At 40.7% G+C, this 17,388-nt stretch overlaps 27 non-coding genes and 1 pseudogene across 27 annotated transcripts; all 28 read left to right on the top strand.

The window, feature by feature from the left end:
* Window positions 1–639: 639 nt before the first annotated feature.
* On the top strand, window positions 640–758 carry LOC113336517. The gene has a single exon (XR_003353891.1). It is a non-coding gene; the product is annotated as a 5S ribosomal RNA (ribosomal RNA).
* A 370-nt stretch (window positions 759–1,128) lies between these two features.
* On the top strand, window positions 1,129–1,247 carry LOC113336529. The gene has a single exon (XR_003353902.1). It is a non-coding gene; the product is annotated as a 5S ribosomal RNA (ribosomal RNA).
* Window positions 1,248–1,617: 370 nt separating this feature from the next.
* On the top strand, window positions 1,618–1,736 carry LOC113336541. Its single transcript, XR_003353913.1, has one exon. It is a non-coding gene; the product is annotated as a 5S ribosomal RNA (ribosomal RNA).
* Window positions 1,737–2,106: 370 nt separating this feature from the next.
* LOC113336382 lies at window positions 2,107–2,225 on the top strand. Its single transcript, XR_003353756.1, has one exon. It is a non-coding gene; the product is annotated as a 5S ribosomal RNA (ribosomal RNA).
* A 370-nt stretch (window positions 2,226–2,595) lies between these two features.
* Window positions 2,596–2,714, top strand: LOC113336410. The gene has a single exon (XR_003353782.1). It is a non-coding gene; the product is annotated as a 5S ribosomal RNA (ribosomal RNA).
* A 370-nt stretch (window positions 2,715–3,084) lies between these two features.
* On the top strand, window positions 3,085–3,203 carry LOC113336554. The gene has a single exon (XR_003353926.1). It is a non-coding gene; the product is annotated as a 5S ribosomal RNA (ribosomal RNA).
* A 371-nt stretch (window positions 3,204–3,574) lies between these two features.
* On the top strand, window positions 3,575–3,693 carry LOC113336535. The gene has a single exon (XR_003353908.1). It is a non-coding gene; the product is annotated as a 5S ribosomal RNA (ribosomal RNA).
* Window positions 3,694–4,063: 370 nt separating this feature from the next.
* On the top strand, window positions 4,064–4,182 carry LOC113336434. Its single transcript, XR_003353806.1, has one exon. It is a non-coding gene; the product is annotated as a 5S ribosomal RNA (ribosomal RNA).
* Window positions 4,183–4,552: 370 nt separating this feature from the next.
* Window positions 4,553–4,671, top strand: LOC113336383. The gene has a single exon (XR_003353757.1). It is a non-coding gene; the product is annotated as a 5S ribosomal RNA (ribosomal RNA).
* A 370-nt stretch (window positions 4,672–5,041) lies between these two features.
* LOC113336566 lies at window positions 5,042–5,160 on the top strand. Its single transcript, XR_003353937.1, has one exon. It is a non-coding gene; the product is annotated as a 5S ribosomal RNA (ribosomal RNA).
* A 370-nt stretch (window positions 5,161–5,530) lies between these two features.
* Window positions 5,531–5,648, top strand: LOC113336563. The gene has a single exon (XR_003353934.1). It is a non-coding gene; the product is annotated as a 5S ribosomal RNA (ribosomal RNA).
* Window positions 5,649–6,018: 370 nt separating this feature from the next.
* On the top strand, window positions 6,019–6,137 carry LOC113336440. Its single transcript, XR_003353811.1, has one exon. It is a non-coding gene; the product is annotated as a 5S ribosomal RNA (ribosomal RNA).
* Window positions 6,138–6,505: 368 nt separating this feature from the next.
* LOC113336523 lies at window positions 6,506–6,623 on the top strand. Its single transcript, XR_003353896.1, has one exon. It is a non-coding gene; the product is annotated as a 5S ribosomal RNA (ribosomal RNA).
* A 369-nt stretch (window positions 6,624–6,992) lies between these two features.
* LOC113336441 lies at window positions 6,993–7,111 on the top strand. Its single transcript, XR_003353813.1, has one exon. It is a non-coding gene; the product is annotated as a 5S ribosomal RNA (ribosomal RNA).
* Window positions 7,112–7,479: 368 nt separating this feature from the next.
* On the top strand, window positions 7,480–7,597 carry LOC113336524. Its single transcript, XR_003353897.1, has one exon. It is a non-coding gene; the product is annotated as a 5S ribosomal RNA (ribosomal RNA).
* Window positions 7,598–7,966: 369 nt separating this feature from the next.
* Window positions 7,967–8,085, top strand: LOC113336578. Its single transcript, XR_003353939.1, has one exon. It is a non-coding gene; the product is annotated as a 5S ribosomal RNA (ribosomal RNA).
* Window positions 8,086–8,456: 371 nt separating this feature from the next.
* Window positions 8,457–8,575, top strand: LOC113336405. Its single transcript, XR_003353778.1, has one exon. It is a non-coding gene; the product is annotated as a 5S ribosomal RNA (ribosomal RNA).
* Window positions 8,576–8,946: 371 nt separating this feature from the next.
* Window positions 8,947–9,065, top strand: LOC113336585. The gene has a single exon (XR_003353944.1). It is a non-coding gene; the product is annotated as a 5S ribosomal RNA (ribosomal RNA).
* Window positions 9,066–9,435: 370 nt separating this feature from the next.
* Window positions 9,436–9,554, top strand: LOC113336399. Its single transcript, XR_003353772.1, has one exon. It is a non-coding gene; the product is annotated as a 5S ribosomal RNA (ribosomal RNA).
* A 370-nt stretch (window positions 9,555–9,924) lies between these two features.
* On the top strand, window positions 9,925–10,033 carry LOC113336545 (annotated as a pseudogene).
* Window positions 10,034–10,475: 442 nt separating this feature from the next.
* LOC113336590 lies at window positions 10,476–10,594 on the top strand. Its single transcript, XR_003353947.1, has one exon. It is a non-coding gene; the product is annotated as a 5S ribosomal RNA (ribosomal RNA).
* A 445-nt stretch (window positions 10,595–11,039) lies between these two features.
* LOC113336591 lies at window positions 11,040–11,158 on the top strand. Its single transcript, XR_003353948.1, has one exon. It is a non-coding gene; the product is annotated as a 5S ribosomal RNA (ribosomal RNA).
* Window positions 11,159–11,595: 437 nt separating this feature from the next.
* On the top strand, window positions 11,596–11,714 carry LOC113336375. The gene has a single exon (XR_003353750.1). It is a non-coding gene; the product is annotated as a 5S ribosomal RNA (ribosomal RNA).
* A 370-nt stretch (window positions 11,715–12,084) lies between these two features.
* On the top strand, window positions 12,085–12,202 carry LOC113336539. The gene has a single exon (XR_003353911.1). It is a non-coding gene; the product is annotated as a 5S ribosomal RNA (ribosomal RNA).
* Window positions 12,203–12,571: 369 nt separating this feature from the next.
* LOC113336538 lies at window positions 12,572–12,690 on the top strand. The gene has a single exon (XR_003353910.1). It is a non-coding gene; the product is annotated as a 5S ribosomal RNA (ribosomal RNA).
* A 369-nt stretch (window positions 12,691–13,059) lies between these two features.
* Window positions 13,060–13,178, top strand: LOC113336442. The gene has a single exon (XR_003353814.1). It is a non-coding gene; the product is annotated as a 5S ribosomal RNA (ribosomal RNA).
* Window positions 13,179–13,547: 369 nt separating this feature from the next.
* On the top strand, window positions 13,548–13,665 carry LOC113336540. The gene has a single exon (XR_003353912.1). It is a non-coding gene; the product is annotated as a 5S ribosomal RNA (ribosomal RNA).
* Window positions 13,666–14,033: 368 nt separating this feature from the next.
* Window positions 14,034–14,152, top strand: LOC113336510. Its single transcript, XR_003353883.1, has one exon. It is a non-coding gene; the product is annotated as a 5S ribosomal RNA (ribosomal RNA).
* The last annotated feature ends 3,236 nt before the right edge of the window (window positions 14,153–17,388 follow it).

The following is a 17,388-nucleotide window of genomic DNA, read 5'->3' on the forward strand; positions in this document are numbered from 1 at the left end:
ACTTCAAAATAACCGCGTCAAGCGTTCTCCTCGTCATAAGGTTTCCAGCGAGTCATTACTTGCCCGGATCGGACTTGCCACGAGGAAGTAACGGGCGTTAGATGGATCGAGCCAATACATTGGAGACGTGTTAAGTAGTAAAATTGGTGAGAAACTTTCAGCAATCGATCATACCAGCACTAATGCACCAGAACCCATCAGAACTCTGCAGTTAAGCGAGAGTAGTACTAAGATGGGTGACCTCTTGGGAAGTCCTCGTGTTGATTGCCTTTTTTATTTATTTTTACTTTTTTTTTCGCCGGTTATTCTTATGAATGCTAGTGACTAGTTAGAAAGCGGGTTGCACGAGATAAGATGGATTTTTTATCTCGTGATATATGGGAGGGCGTCTGCCCTAATTGGGTGAAAATCCAAAAACCGTGCATTTATTTGGATATTTTAATATTTTTTAACTAAAAAACTATTAAAACGAGATTAGTAGTTCAAAATAACCGCGTCAAGCGTTCTCCTCGTCATAAGGTTTCCAGCGAGTCATCACTTGCCCGGATCGGACTTGCCACGAGGAAGTAACGGGCGTTAGATGGATCGAGCCAATACATTGGAGACGTGTTAAGTAGTAAAATTGGTGAGAAACTTTCAGCAATCGATCATACCAGCACTAATGCACCAGAACCCATCAGAACTCTGCAGTTAAGCGTGCTTGGGCGAGAGTAGTACTAAGATGGGTGACCTCTTGGGAAGTCCTCGTGTTGATTGCCTTTTTTATTTATTTTTACTTTTTTTTTCGCCGGTTATTCTTATGAAGGCTAGTGACTAGTTAGAAAGCGGGTTGCACGAGATAAGATGGATTTTTTATCTCGTGATATATGGGAGGGCGTCTGCCCTAATTGGGTGAAAATCCAAAAACCGTGCATTTATTTGGATATTTTAATATTTTTTAACTAAAAAACTATTAAAACGAGATTAGTAGATCAAAATAACCGCGTCAAGCGTTCTCCTCGTCATAAGGTTTCCAGCGAGTCATCACTTGCCCGGATCGGACTTGCCACGAGGATGTAACGGGCGTTAGATGGATCGAGCCAATACATTGGAGACGTGTTAAGTAGTAAAATTGGTGAGAAACTTTCAGCAATCGATCATACCAGCACTAATGCACCAGAACCCATCAGAACTCTGCAGTTAAGCGTGCTTGGGCGAGAGTAGTACTAAGATGGGTGACCTCTTGGGAAGTCCTCGTGTTGATTGCCTTTTTTATTTATTTTTACTTTTTTTTTCGCCGGTTATTCTTATGAAGGCTAGTGACTAGTTAGAAAGCGGGTTGCACGAGATAAGATGGATTTTTTATCTCGTGATATATGGGAGGGCGTCTGCCCTAATTGGGTGAAAATCCAAAAACCGTGCACTTATTTGGATATTTTAATATTTTTTAACTAAAAAACTATTAAAACGAGATTAGTAGTTCAAAATAACCGCGTCAAGCGTTCTCCTCGTCATAAGGTTTCCAGCGAGTCATCACTTGCCCGGATCGGGCTTGCCACGAGGAAATAACGGGCGTTAGATGGATCGAGCCAATACATTGGAGACGTGTTAAGTAGTAAAATTGGTGAGAAACTTTCAGCAATCGATCATACCAGCACTAATGCACCAGAACCCATCAGAACTCTGCAGTTAAGCGTGCTTGGGCGAGAGTAGTACTAAGATGGGTGACCTCTTGGGAAGTCCTCGTGTTGATTGCCTTTTTTATTTATTTTTACTTTTTTTTTCGCCGGTTATTCTTATGAAGGCTAGTGACTAGTTAGAAAGCGGGTTGCACGAGATAAGATGGATTTTTTATCTCGTGATATATGGGAGGGCGTCTGCCCTAATTGGGTGAAAATCCAAAAACCGTGCATTTATTTGGATATTTTAATATTTTTTAACTAAAAAACTATTAAAACGAGATTAGTAGTTCAAAATAACCGTGTCAAGCGTTCTCCTCGTCATAAGGTTTCCAGCGAGTCATCACTTGCCCGGATCGGACTTGCCACGAGGAAGTAACGGGCGTTAGATGGATCGAGCCAATACATTGGAGACGTGTTAAGTAGTAAAATTGGTGAGAAACTTTCAGCAATCGATCATACCAGCACTAATGCACCAGAACCCATCAGAACTCTGCAGTTAAGCGTGCTTGGGCGAGAGTAGTACTAAGATGGGTGACCTCTTGGGAAGTCCTTGTGTTGATTGCCTTTTTTATTTATTTTTACTTATTTTTTCGCCGGTTATTCTTATGAAGGCTAGTGACTGGTTAGAAAGCGGGTTGCACGAGATAAGATGGATTTTTTATCTCGTGATATATGGGAGGGCGTCTGCCCTAATTGGGTGAAAATCCAAAAACCGTGCATTTATTTGGATATTTTAATATTTTTTAACTAAAAAACTACTAAAACGAGATTAGTAGTTCAAAATAACCGCGTCAAGCGTTCTCCTCGTCATAAGGTTTCCAGCGAGTCATCACTTGCCCGGATCGGACTTGCCACGAGGAAGTAACGGGCGTTAGATGGATCGAGCCAACACATTGGAGACGTGTTAAGTAGTAAAATTGGTGAGAAACTTTCAGCAATCGATCATACCAGCACTAATGCACCAGAACCCATCAGAACTCTGCAGTTAAGCGTGCTTGGGCGAGAGTAGTACTAAGATGGGTGTCCTCTTGGGAAGTCCTCGTGTTGATTGCCTTTTTTATTTATTTTTACTTTTTTTTTCGCCGGTTATTCTTATGAAGGCTAGTGACTAGTTAGAAAGCGGGTTGCACGAGATAAGATGGATTTTTTATCTCGTGATATATGGGAGGGCGTCTGCCCTAATTGGGTGAAAATCCAAAAACCGTGCACTTATTTGGATATTTTAATATTTTTTAACTAAAAAACTATTGAAACGAGATTAGTAGTTCAAAATAACCGCGTCAAGCGTTCTCCTCGTCATAAGGTTTCCAGCGAGTCATCACTTGCCCGGATCGGACTTGCCACGAGGAAGTAACGGGCGTTAGATGGATCGAGCCAATACATTGGAGACGTGTTAAGTAGTAAAATTAGTGAGAAACTTTCAGCAATCGATCATACCAGCACTAATGCACCAGAACCCATCAGAACTCTGCAGTTAAGCGTGCTTGGGCGAGAGTAGTACTAAGATGGGTGACCTCTTGGGAAGTCCTCGTGTTGATTGCCTTTTTTATTTATTTTTACTTTTTTTTTTCGCCGGTTATTCTTATGAAGGCTAGTGACTAGTTAGAAAGCGGGTTGCACGAGATAAGATGGATTTTTTATCTCGTGATATATGGGAGGGCGTCTGCCCTAATTGGGTGAAAATCCAAAAACCGTGCATTTATTTGGATATTTTAATATTTTTTAACTAAAAAACTATTAAAACGAGATTAGTAGTTCAAAATAACCACGTCAAGCGTTCTCCTCGTCATAAGGTTTCCAGCGAGTCATCACTTGCCCGGATCGGACTTGCCACGAGGAAGTAACGGGCGTTAGATGGATCGAGCCAACACATTGGAGACGTGTTAAGTAGTAAAATTGGTGAGAAACTTTCAGCAATCGATCATGCCAGCACTAATGCACAAGAACCCATCAGAACTCTGCAGTTAAGCGTGCTTGGGCGAGAGTAGTACTAAGATGGGTGACCTCTTAGGAAGTCCTCGTGTTGGTTGCCTTTTTTATTTATTTTTACTTTTTTTTTCGCCGGTTATTCTTATGAAGGCTAGTGACTAGTTAGAAAGCGGGTTGCACGAGATAAGATGGATTTTTTATCTCGTGATATATGGGAGGGCGTCTGCCCTAATTGGGTGAAAATCCAAAAACCGTGCATTTATTTGGATATTTTAATATTTTTTAACTAAAAAACTATTAAAACGAGATTAGTAGTTCAAAATAACCGCGTCAAGCGTTCTCCTCGTCATAAGGTTTCCAGCGAGTCATCACTTGCCCGGATCGGACTTGCCACGAGGAAGTAACGGGCGTTAGATGGATCGAGCCAATACATTGGAGACGTGTTAAGTAGTAAAATTGGTGAGAAACTTTCAGCAATCGATCATACCAGCACTAATGCACCAGAACCCATCAGAACTCTGCAGTTAAGCGTGCTTGGGCGAGAGTAGTACTAAGATGGGTGACCTCTTGGGAAGTCCTCGTGTTGATTGGCTTTTTTATTTATTTTTACTTTTTTTTTCGCCGGTTATTCTTATGAAGTCTAGTGACTAGTTATAAAGCGGGTTGCACGAGATAAGATGGATTTTTTATCTCGTGATATATGGGAGGGCGTCTGCCCTAATTGGGTGAAAATCCAAAAACCGTGCATTTATTTGGATATTTTAATATTTTTTAACTAAAAAACTATTAAAACGAGATTAGTAGTTCAAAATAACCGTGTCAAGCGTTCTCCTCGTCATAAGGTTTCCAGCGAGTCATCACTTGCCCGGATCGGACTTGCCACGAGGAAGTAACGGGCGTTAGATGGATCGAGCCAATACATTGGAGACGTGTTAAGTAGTAAAATTGGTGAGAAACTTTCAGCAATCGATCATACCAGCACTAATGCACCAGAACCCATCAGAACTCTGCAGTTAAGCGTGCTTGGGCGAGAGTAGTACTAAGATGGGTGACCTCTTGGGAAGTCCTTGTGTTGATTGCCTTTTTTATTTATTTTTACTTTTTTTTTCGCCGGTTATTCTTATGAAGTCTAGTGACTAGTTAGAAAGCGGGTTGCACGAGATAAGATGGATTTTTTATCTCGTGATATATGGGAGGACGTCTGCCCTAATTGGGTGAAAATCCAAAAACCGTGCATTTATTTGGATATTTTAATATTTTTTAACTAAAAAACTATGAAAACGAGATTAGTAGTTCAAAATAACTGTGTCAAGCGTTCTCCTCGTCATAAGGTTTCCAGCGAGTCATCACTTGCCCGGATCGGACTTGCCACGAGGAAGTAACGGGCGTTAGATGGATCGAGCCAATACATTGGAGACGTGTTAAGTAGTAAAATTGGTGAGAAACTTTCAGCAATCGATCATACCAGCACTAATGCACCAGAACCCATCAGAACTCTGCAGTTAAGCGTGCTTGGGCGAGAGTAGTACTAAGATGGGTGACCTCTTGGGAAGTCCTCGTGTTGATTGCCTTTTTTATTTATTTTTACTTTTTTTTTCGCCGGTTATTCTTATGAAGGCTAGTGACTAGTTAGAAAGCGGGTTGCACGACATAAGATGGATTTTTTATCTCGTGATGTATGGTAGGGCGTCTTCCCTAATTGGGTGAAAATCCAAAAACCGTGCATTTATTTGGATATTTTAATATTTTTTAACTAAAAAACTATTAAAACGAGATTAGTAGTTCAAAATAACCGCGTCAAGCGTTCTCCTCGTCATAAGGTTTCCAGCGAATCATCACTTGCCCGGATCGGACTTGCCACGAGGAAGTAACGGGAGTTAGATGGATCGAGCCAACACATTGGAGACGTGTTAAGTAGTAAAATTGGTGAGAAACTTTCAGCAATCGATCATACCAGCACTAATGCACCAGAACCCATCAGAACCTGCAGTTAAGCGTGCTTGGGAGAGAGTAGTACTAAGATGGGTGATCTCTTGGGAAGTCCTCGTGTTGATTGCCTTTTTTATTTATTTTTACTTTTTTTTTCGCCGGTTATTCTTATGAAGGCTAGTGACTAGTTAGAAAGCGGGTTGCACGAGATAAGATGGATTTTTTATCTCGTGATATATGGGAGGGCGTCTGCCCTAATTGGGTGAAAATCCAAAAACCGTGCATTTATTTGGATATTTTAATATTTTTTAACTAAAAAACTATTAAAACGAGATTAGTACTTCAAAATAACCGCGTCAAGCGTTCTCCTCGTCATAAGGTTTCCAGCGAGTCATCACTTGCCCGGATCGGACTTGCCACGAGGAAGTAACGGGCGTTAGATGGATCGAGCCAACACATTGGAGACGTGTTAAGTAGTAAAATTGGTGAGAAACTTTCAGCAATCGATCATACCAGCACTAATGCACCAGAACCCATCAGAACTCTGCAGTTAAGCGTGCTTGGGCGAGAGTAGTACTAAGATAGGTGACCTCTTGGGAAGTCCTCGTGTTGATTGCCTTTTTTATTTCTTTTTACTTTTTTTTCGCCGGTTATTCTTATGAAGGTTAGTGACTAGTTAGAAAGCGGGTTGCACGAGATAAGATGGATTTTTTATCTCGTGATATATGGGAGGGCGTCTCCCTAATTGGGTGAAAATCCAAAAACCGTGCATTTATTTGGATATTTTAATATTTTTTAACTAAAAAACTATTAAAACGAGATTAGTAGTTCAAAATAACCGTGTCAAGCGTTCTCCTCGTCATAAGGTTTCCAGCGAGTCATCACTTGCCCGGATCGGACTTGCCACGAGGAAGTAACGGGCGTTAGATGGATCGAGCCAATACATTGGAGACGTGTTAAGTAGTAAAATTGGTGAGAAACTTTTAGCAATCGATCATGCCAGCACTAATGCACCAGAACCCATCAGAACTCTGCAGTTAAGCGTGCTTGGGCGAGAGAGTACTAAGATGGGTGACCTTTTGGGAAGTCCTCGTGTTGATTGCCTTTTTTATTTATTTTTACTTTTTTTTCGCCGGTTATTCTTATGAAGGCAAGTGACTAGTTAGAAAGCGGGTTGCACGAGATAAGATGGATTTTTTATCTTGTGATATATGGGAGGGCGTCTGCCCTAATTGGGTGAAAATCCAAAAACCGTGCATTTATTTGGATATTTTAATATTTTTTAACTAAAAAACTATTAAAACGAGATTAGTACTTCAAAATAACCGCGTCAAGCGTTCTCCTCGTCATAAGGTTTCCAGCGAGTCATCACTTGCCCGGATCGGACTTGCCACGAGGAAGTAACGGGCGTTAGATGGATCGAGCCAACACATTGGAGACGTGTTAAGTAGTAAAATTGGTGAGAAACTTTCAGCAATCGATCATACCAGCACTAATGCACCAGAACCCATCAGAACTCTGCAGTTAAGCGTGCTTGGGCGAGAGTAGTACTAAGATAGGTGACCTCTTGGGAAGTCCTCGTGTTGATTGCCTTTTTTATTTCTTTTTACTTTTTTTTCGCCGGTTATTCTTATGAAGGCTAGTGACTAGTTAGAAAGCGGGTTGCACGAGATAAGATGGATTTTTTATCTCGTGATATATGGGAGGGCGTCTCCCTAATTGGGTGAAAATCCAAAAACCGTGCATTTATTTGGATATTTTAATATTTTTTAACTAAAAAACTATTAAAACGAGATTAGTAGTTCAAAATAACCGTGTCAAGCGTTCTCCTCGTCATAAGGTTTCCAGCGAGTCATCACTTGCCCGGATCGGACTTGCCACGAGGAAGTAACGGGCGTTAGATGGATCGAGCCAATACATTGGAGACGTGTTAAGTAGTAAAATTGGTGAGAAACTTTTAGCAATCGATCATGCCAGCACTAATGCACCAGAACCCATCAGAACTCTGCAGTTAAGCGTGCTTGGGCGAGAGAGTACTAAGATGGGTGACCTTTTGGGAAGTCCTCGTGTTGATTGCCTTTTTTATTTATTTTTACTTTTTTTTCGCCGGTTATTCTTATGAAGGCTAGTGACTAGTTAGAAAGCGGGTTGCACGAGATAAGATGGATTTTTTATCTCGTGATATATGGGAGGGGGTCTGCCCTAATTGGGTGAAAATCCAAAAACCGTGCATTTATTTGGATATTTTAATATTTTTTAACTAAAAAACTATTAAAACGAGATTAGTAGTTCAAAATAACCGTGTCAAGCGTTCTCCTCGTCATAAGGTTTCCAGCGAGTCATCACTTGCCCGGATCGGACTTGCCACGAGGAAGTAACGGGCGTTAGATGGATCGAGCCAATACATTGGAGACGTGTTAAGTAGTAAAATTGGTGAGAAACTTTCAGCAATCGATCATACCAGCACTAATGCACCAGAACCCATCAGAACTCTGCAGTTAAGCGTGCTTGGGCGAGAGTAGTACTAAGATGGGTGACCTCTTGGGAAGTCCTCGTGTTGATTGCCTTTTTTTATTTATTTTTACTTTTTTTTTCGCCGGTTATTCTTATGAAGGCTAGTGACTAGTTAGAAAGCGGGTTGCACGAGATAAGATGGATTTTTTATCTCGTGATATATGGGAGGGCGTCTGCCCTAATTGGGTGAAAATCCAAAAACCGTGCATTTATTTGGATATTTCAATATTTTTTAACTAAAAAACTATTAAAACGAGATTAGTAGTTCAAAATAACCGCGTCAAGCGTTCTCCTCGTCATAAGGTTTCCAGCGAGTCATCACTTGCCCGGATCGGACTTGCCACGAGGAAGTAACGGGCGTTAGATGGATCGAGCCAATACATTGGAGACGTGTTAAGTAGTAAAATTGGTGAGAAACTTTCAGCAATCGATCATACCAGCACTAATGCACCAGAACCCATCAGAACTCTGCAGTTAAGCGTGCTTGGGCGAGAGTAGTACTAAGATGGGTGACCTCTTGGGAAGTCCTCGTGTTGATTTCCTTTTTTATATATTTTTACTTTTTTTTTCGCCCGTTATTCTTATGAAGGCTAGTGACTAGTTAGAAAGCGGGTTGCACGAGATAAGATGGATTTTTTATCTCGTGATATATGGGAGGGCGTCTGCCCTAATTGGGTGAAAATCCAAAAAACCGTGCATTTATTTGGATATTTTAATATTTTTTAACTAAAAAACTATTAAAACGAGATTAGTAGTTCAAAATAACCGCGTCAAGCGTTCTCCTCGTCATAAGGTTTCCAGCGAGTCATCACTTGCCCGGATCGGACTTGCCACGAGGAAGTAACGGGCGTTAGATGGGTCGAGCCAATACATTGGAGACGTGTTAAGTAGTAAAATTGGTGAGAAACTTTCAGCAATCGATCATACCAGCACTAATGCACCAGAACCCATCAGAACTCTGCAGTTAAGCGTGCTTGGGCGAGAGTAGTACTAAGATGGGTGACCTCTTGGGAAGTCCTCGTGTTGATTGCCTTTTTTATTTATTTTTACTTTTTTTTTCGCCGGTTATTCTTATGAAGGCTAGTGACTAGTTAGAAAGCGGGTTGCACGAGATAAGATGGATTTTTTATCTCGTGATATATGGGAGGGCGTCTGCCCTAATTGGGTGAAAATTCAAAAACCGTGCACTTATTTGGATATTTTAATATTTTTTAACTAAAAAACTATTAAAACGAGATTAGTAGTTCAAAATAACCGCGTCAAGCGTTCTCCTCGTCATAAGGTTTCCAGCGAGTCATCACTTGCCCGGATCGGACTTGCCACGAGGAAGTAACGGGCGTTAGATGGATCGAGCCAATACATTGGAGACGTGTTAAGTAGTAAAATTGGTGAGAAACTTTCAGCAATCGATCATACCAGCACTAATGCACCAGAACCCATCAGAACTCTGCAGTTAAGCGTGCTTGGGCGAGAGTAGTACTAAGATGGGTGACCTCTTGGGAAGTCCTCGTGTTGATTGTCTTTTTTATTTATTTTTACTTTTTTTTTGCCGGTTATTCTTATGAAGGCTAGTGACTAGTTAGAAAGCGGGTTGCACGAGATAAGATGGATTTTTTTATCTCGTGATATATGGGAGGGCGTCTGCTCTAATTGGGTGAAAATCCAAAAACCGTGCATTTATTTGGATATTTTAATATTTTTTAACTAAAAAACTATTAAAACGAGATTAGTAGTTCAAAATAACCGCGTCAAGCGTTCTCCTCGTCATAAGGTTTCCAGCGAGTCATCACTTGCCCGGATCGGACTTGCCACGAGGAAGTAACGGGCGTTAGATGGATCGAGCCAATACATTGGAGACGTGTTAAGTAGTAAAATTGGTGAGAAACTTTCAGCAATCGATCATACCAGCACTAATGCACCAGAACTCTGCAGTTAAGCGTGCTTGGGCGAGAGTAGTACTAAGATGGGTGACCTCTTGGGAAGTCCTCGTGTTGATTGCCTTTTTTATCTTTTTTACTATTTTTTTTCGCCGGTTTTTCTTATGAAGGCTAGTGACTAGTTAGAAAGCGGGTTACACGAGATAAGATGGAATTTTTATCTCGTGATATATGGGATTGCGTCTGCCCTAATTGGGTGAAAATTCAAAAACCGTGCGTTTGTTTGGATATTTTAATATTTTTTTTAACTAAAAAACTATTAAAAAATACATGTTTTTATCTCGTGTGAGTTTATTAGGATATTTTAATATTTTTTAACTAAAAAACTATTAAAACGAGATTAGTTGTTCAAAATAACCGCGTCAAGCGTTCTCCTCGTCATAAGGTTTCCAGCGAGTCATCACTTGCCCGGATCGGACTTGCCACGAGGAAGTAACGGGCGTTAGATGGATCGAGCCAATACATTGGAGACGTGTTAAGTAGTAAAATTGGTGAGAAACTTTCAGCAATCGATCATACCAGCACTAATGCACCAGAACCCATCAGAACTCTGCAGTTAAGCGTGCTTGGGCGAGAGTAGTACTAAGATGGGTGACCTCTTGGGAAGTCCTCGTGTTGATTGCCTTTTTTATCTTTTTTACTTTTTTTTTTCGCCGGTTTTTCTTATGAAGGCTAGTGACTAGTTAGAAAGCGGGTTACACGAGATAAGATGGAATTTTTATCTCGTGATATATGGGAGGGCATCTGCCCTAATTGGGTGAAAATTCAAAAACCGTGCGTTTGTTAGGATATTTTAATATTTTTTTTAACTAAAAAACTATTAAAAAATACATGTTTTTTTTATCTCGTGTGCGTTTATTAGGATATTTTAATATTTTTTAACTAAAAAACTATTAAAACGAGATTAGTTGTTCAAAATAACCGCGTCAAGCGTTCTCCTCTTCATAAGGTTTCCAGCGAGTCATCACTTGCCCGGATCGGACTTGCCACGAGGAAGTAACGGGCGTTAGATGGATCGAGCCAATACATTGGAGACGTGTTAAGTAGTAAAATTGGTGAGAAACTTTCAGCAATCGATCATACCAGCACTAATGCACCAGAACCCATCAGAACTCTGCAGTTAAGCGTGCTTGGGCGAGAGTAGTACTAAGATGGGTGACCTCTTGGGAAGTCCTCGTGTTGATTGCCTTTTTTATCTTTTTTACTATTTTTTTTCGCCGGTTTTTCTTATGAAGGCTAGTGACTAGTTAGAAAGCGGGTTACACGAGATAAGATGGAATTTTTATCTCGTGATATATGGGAGGGCGTCTGCCCTAATTGGGTGAAAATTCAAAAACTGTGCGTTTGTTTGGATATTTTTTATCTCGTGTGCGGGTGGGAAAAATACATGTTTTTTTTATCTCGTGTGCGTTTATTAGGATATTTTAATATTTTTTAACTAAAAAACTATTAAAACGAGATTAGTTGTTCAAAATAACCGCGTCAAGCGTTCTCCTCGTCATAAGGTTTCCAGCGAGTCATCACTTGCCCGGATCGGACTTGCCACGAGGAAGTAACGGGCGTTAGATGGATCGAGCCAATACATTGGAGACGTGTTAAGTAGTAAAATTGGTGAGAAACTTTCAGCAATCGATCATACCAGCACTAATGCACCAGAACCCATCAGAACTCTGCAGTTAAGCGTGCTTGGGCGAGAGTAGTACTAAGATGGGTGACCTCTTGGGAAGTCCTCGTGTTGTTTGCCTTTTTTATTTATTTTTACTTTTTTTTTCGCCGGTTATTCTTATGAAGGCTAGTGACTAGTTAGAAAGCGGGTTGCACGAGATAAGATGGATTTTTTATCTCGTGATATATGGGAGGGCGTCTGCCCTAATTGGGTGAAAATCCAAAAACCGTGCATTTATTTGGATATTTTAATATTTTTTAACTAAAAAACTATTAAAACGAGATTAGTAGTTCAAAATAACCGTGTCAAGCGTTCTCCTCGTCATAAGGTTTCCAGCGAGTCATCACTTGCCCGGATCGGACTTGCCACGAGGAAGTAACGGGCGTTAGATGGATCGAGCCAATACATTGGAGACGTTTTAAGTAGTAAAATTGGTGAGAAACTTTTAGCAATCGATCATGCCAGCACTAATGCACCAGAACCCATCAGAACTCTGCAGTTAAACGTGCTTGGGCGGGAGAGTACTAAGATGGGTGACCTTTTGGGAAGTCCTCGTGTTGATTTCCTTTTTTATTTATTTTTACTTTTTTTTCGCCGGTTATTCTTATGAAGGCTAGTGACTAGTTAGAAAGCGGGTTGCACGAGATAAGATGGATTTTTTATCTCGTGATATATGGGAGGGGGTCTGCCCTAATTGGGTGAAAATCCAAAAACCGTGCATTTATTTGGATATTTTAATATTTTTTAACTAAAAAACTATTAAAACGAGATTAGTAGTTCAAAATAACCGTGTCAAGCGTTCTCCTCGTCATAAGGTTTCCAGCGAGTCATCACTTGCCCGGATCGGACTTGCCACGAGGAAGTAACGGGAGTTAGATGGATCGAGCCAACACATTGGAGACGTGTTAAGTAGTAAAATTGGTGAGAAACTTTCAGCAATCGATCATACCAGCACTAATGCACCAGAATCCATCAGAACTCTGCAGTTAAGCGTGCTTGGGCGAGAGTAGCACTAAGATAGGTGACCTCTTGGGAAGTCCTCGTGTTGATTGCCTTTTTTATTTATTTTTACTTTTTTTTCGCCGGTTATTCTTATGAAGGCTAGTGACTTGTTAGAAAGCGGGTTGCACGAGATAAGATGGATTTTTTATCTCGTGATATATGGGAGGGCGTCTGCCCTAATTGGGTGAAAATCCAAAAACCGTGCATTTATTTGGATATTTTAATATTTTTTAACTAAAAAACTATTAAAACGAGATTAGTACTTCAAAATAACCGCGTCAAGCGTTCTACTCGTCATAAGGTTTCCAGCGAGTCATCACTTGCCCGGATCGGACTTGCCACGAGGAAGTAACGGGCGTTAGATGGATCGAGCCAACACATTGGAGACGTGTTAAGTAGTAAAATTGGTGAGAAACTTTCAGCAATCGATCATACCAGCACTAATGCACCAGAACCCATCAGAACTCTGCAGTTAAGCGTGCTTGGGCGAGAGTAGTACTAAGATAGGTGACCTCTTGGGAAGTCCTCGTGTTGATTGCCTTTTTTATTTATTTTTACTTTTTTTTCGCCGGTTATTCTTATGAAGGCTAGTGACTAGTTAGAAAGCGGGTTGCACGAGATAAGATGGATTTTTTATCTCGTGATATATGGGAGGGCGTCTGCCCTAATTGGGTGAAAATCCAAAAACCGTGCATTTATTTGGATATTTTAATATTTTTTAACTAAAAAACTATTAAAACGAGATTAGTAGTTCAAAATAACCGTGTCAAGCGTTCTCCTCGTCATAAGGTTTCCAGCGAGTCATCACTTGCCCGGATCGGACTTGGCACGAGGAAGTAACGGGCGTTAGATGGATCGAGCCAATACGTTGGAGACGTGTTAAGTAGTAAAATTGGTGAGAAACTTTTAGCAATCGATCATGCCAGCACTAATGCACCAGAACCCATCAGAACTCTGCAGTTAAACGTGCTTGGGCGGGAGAGTACTAAGATGGGTGACCTTTTGGGAAGTCCTCGTGTTGATTTCCTTTTTTATTTATTTTTACTTTTTTTCGCCGGTTATTCTTATGAATGCTAGTGACTAGTTAGAAAGCGGGTTGCATGAGATAAGGTGGATTTTTTATCTCGTGATATATGGGAGGGGGTCTGCCCTAATTGGGTGAAAATCCAAAAACCGTGCATTTATTTGGATATTTTAATATTTTTTAACTAAAAAACTATTAAAACGAGATTAGTAGTTCAAAATAACCGTGTCAAGCGTTCTCCTCGTCATAAGGTTTCCAGCGAGTCATCACTTGCCCGGATCGGACTTGCCACGAGGAAGTAACGGGAGTTAGATGGATCGAGCCAATACATTGGAGATGTGTTAAGTAGTAAAATTGGTGAGAAACTTTCAGCAATTGATCATACCAGCATTAATGCACCAGAACCCATCAGAACTCTGCAGTTAAGCGTGCTTGGGCGAGAGTAGTACTAAGATGGGTGCCCTTTTGGGAAGTCCTCGTGTTGATTGCCTTTTTTATTTATTTTTACTTTTTTTTCGCTGGTTATTCTTATGAAGGCTAGTGACTAGTTAGAAAGCGGGTTGCACGAGATAAGATGGATTTTTTATCTCGTGATATATGGGAGGGCGTCTGCCCTAATTGGGTGAAAATCCAAAAACCGTGCATTTATTTGGATATTTTAATATTTTTTAACTAAAAAACTATTAAAACGAGATTAGTAGTTCAAAATAACCGCGTCAAGTGTTCTCCTCGTCATAAGGTTTCCAGCGAGTCATCACTTGCCCGGATCGGACTTGCCACGAGGAAGTAACGGGCGTTAGATGGATCGAGCCAACACATTGGAGACGTGTTAAGTAGTAAAAAGTGCATATTTCTATATATTTTTCTTGGCATTTAACTCATCTTTTGTGCGTTAATTCTACATTTTATCCCATATTCTGTATTTTCATTGTTTTCAAGAATAAATATTTTTCTTAATTAATTTTGCATTTTTAGGTAACAAATAAAGTTAGATGAATTGCGGAGCGGAAAAGAGCAGAAAAGTAGTGAAAAGCCGGGAGGAATCACGCAAGGAAGCCGCGAAGAATGTTGTGCACAAGACCAAAAGGCTAGAAGTGGGCTTGAAGAGGAAGAATTGTTCTTAAAGAAGATATCGGCTTGGCATACCCAAGGCCCAAAACCCTCACCCAAATCCATTTCCTATATCCATACCCGTTTCCTTTTCTAGCCGTCAGATTGGATCATCTCAGCATCCTATGGTCGCAGCATCACCAGTACATCAAAGTCTGAAGCTCCTGTCAAACACTACAGCACCTAACTCCATCTTGAGCCGTCAGTTTCGTTGTACTTCCGCATCCAACGGTCGCTCCTCGCTTCCTTCTGTCTCGCCGTTAGATCGATCCATCATCTTCGCATCCAACGTCGCATCCTCGCTGTTCATCAACAATTGCTAAACTCGCCAAACACACGAGCACCTAACACCTTCCCCTACCAAACCAAACACACCCTTCCTTCTTTCCCATCGAACCCATCTTCCCCCACCTCACCTCTGCAGAACCACTACTCCACTGTCACCACCTTCTCCATCATCGCCACCACTCCCTGACGCCACCAAACACCACCAAACCACTCTACCTTTTCCATAAAAGCAAAACCCATCATCACCCCCTCTTTCTAGCCCCCTATTTGATTGATATTTCTTCTCACTTTTCTCTGAAACCCTAGAAGAAAAATCAATCGATTAGGCGAGTCTAGAGTAGCAATTGACACATGGGAATGGAGCAGGAGAGTCAGAGGAAGATTGGGTCGACATTGTGGGTAAGATTTGACCCATCAAAGTAGGTAAATTTCATAGCCCTAATTCACTGTTAAATTTGGGGATTTTTGGGAATTGTGTGTATGAACTAGAATTGTGTAAATTGGGTATAAATAGGATGATATGGTTTGTGTTGTAACCATGCCCGGATTAGCCGGTGCACCAAGAAGTAGTTCATGTTTGATTTTATCTTCATGATGATGTTCTAATTTCATAGTTAGGGTTAAGATGAAACCTTTAATCTATTGCTAAGTTTCATTTCAGTTCTGATATTGGTCTTGTTGTGCTATAATGTTGTGGATAAATTATCTTGTGCACTTTACATTTTGCTCTCACAGTGCATGTCATGTATGCATTGTAGTTAGAACACCACTGTGTGATTGTGCTGCAGCTCATGCCTTAGTGATCATTGCCAATTCTCTGACTAATTGTGCTTTAGCTAGACAATTAGTGCCTAGGATTGATATTTTAGCTGTGATAAGGATATCCCTTAGGATTGTTTACTCACCTAAGTAATTGATCTGTGGTTAGTTGTTTTGTGAGAAGGGCAGCTAATACTAGGATTAGATAGTTATCTTAGTGATACTAAACCTTCCTCCTGAAACCACCCTTTGATGAGCAGCAGACATAGAACCTCCACTGCCATCTAGTTAGTCAGTTGAGCCTAGAAGCTCACTGATATCTATACAAGGGACAAGAACATCATTGGGATTGAATTGACTTAGTATAGGTTAAGCGGTGGATTCGACTTCCCCAGCACCTTATCTATCTGCTTGTAGGTTACTCTTTGCTTTCGCTTCTGTTATTTCAGTCACTATCATCATCTAGCCGAATCGGCAAACAAAACCCCCTATTTGTGTTACTTCTTGTTCTGAAATCAGTTGTAGTTAAAACCATATATTCAACTACACACACCAAGTCCCTGAGGACAAACCCCTTCTTACTCCACCTATCTACAACAACCCTGTATACTTGCAGGTGCAGTTGTAGGTTCTTTTAAAACCACACCAAGTTTTTGGCGCCGCTGCCGGGGAACTTGGTTGTGTTGTGTTGAATTTTTCTTGGCTGTTTTTGGCATGTTAGTTCATTTGCATCACTGCATACTCTTTTGCATATTGTTTCATTCTAGCATATTCATCATGCATTGCATTCTTGCATTTTAGTGTAACTTGCATTAGCATCTCTGCATCTTTTCCTGCATCACTGCATATTTTCAATTTTCTGCACTTCTGTGATTGCAACTTAGCACCCTGTGTTAGCTGCAGTTGTCTGTCTGTAGTTAGCTGCATATTTCTTTTGTTTATCTGCTACTACATCATCTTAACTGCTACTGCATATTGGTCATTGGGTCATTGTCATCTTGGTTTTGTACCAACTGAACTCTGAAATATGCTGCTGTGAAGCCCAAATAGAGCTGAGCTGCTTCTCCTGATCCTGCTGCTGCTCCTGATCCTGCTGCTGCTATTGCTGCTGTGCTCCTGTTGCTATTCCCTGCTGCTGCTGCCTGCTGAAGCTGGTGTAAGATAAAGCCCAACTGGGCTGTAAGCTGCAGAAGGAGAGGAAATTGAACCAAGCCCAACTGGGCTGTAAGCTGCAGAAGGAGAAGAAATTGAACCAAGCCCAACTGGGCCTTGAGTGTTGAAGCCAAAGCTTAGGATGATCCAAAGCCCAACTGGGCTTTTGCAACCAAACTGAACAGCTGGGCTGTGCTTCAAAGGTAAGCTTAAACCCATTAAGAGAACCCAACCTGTGGGCTTCCATTTTTAATTTGTGGGCTTGTAATAATTTTTGTTTTTCTTTATTTTTTTGGGCTTGTAATAATTTTTCTTTTTCTTCTTTTTCTTTCTTTTATGGGTTTGTAATTATTATTGTTGTTTTTATTTTCTTTTATGGGTTGTGCTAATTTTTGCTAGGATAAGTTCCAAAAAAAA

This window comes from Papaver somniferum, unplaced genomic scaffold (genome assembly GCF_003573695.1).
Source record: "Papaver somniferum cultivar HN1 unplaced genomic scaffold, ASM357369v1 unplaced-scaffold_152, whole genome shotgun sequence".
Taxonomy (NCBI): domain Eukaryota; kingdom Viridiplantae; phylum Streptophyta; class Magnoliopsida; order Ranunculales; family Papaveraceae; genus Papaver; species Papaver somniferum.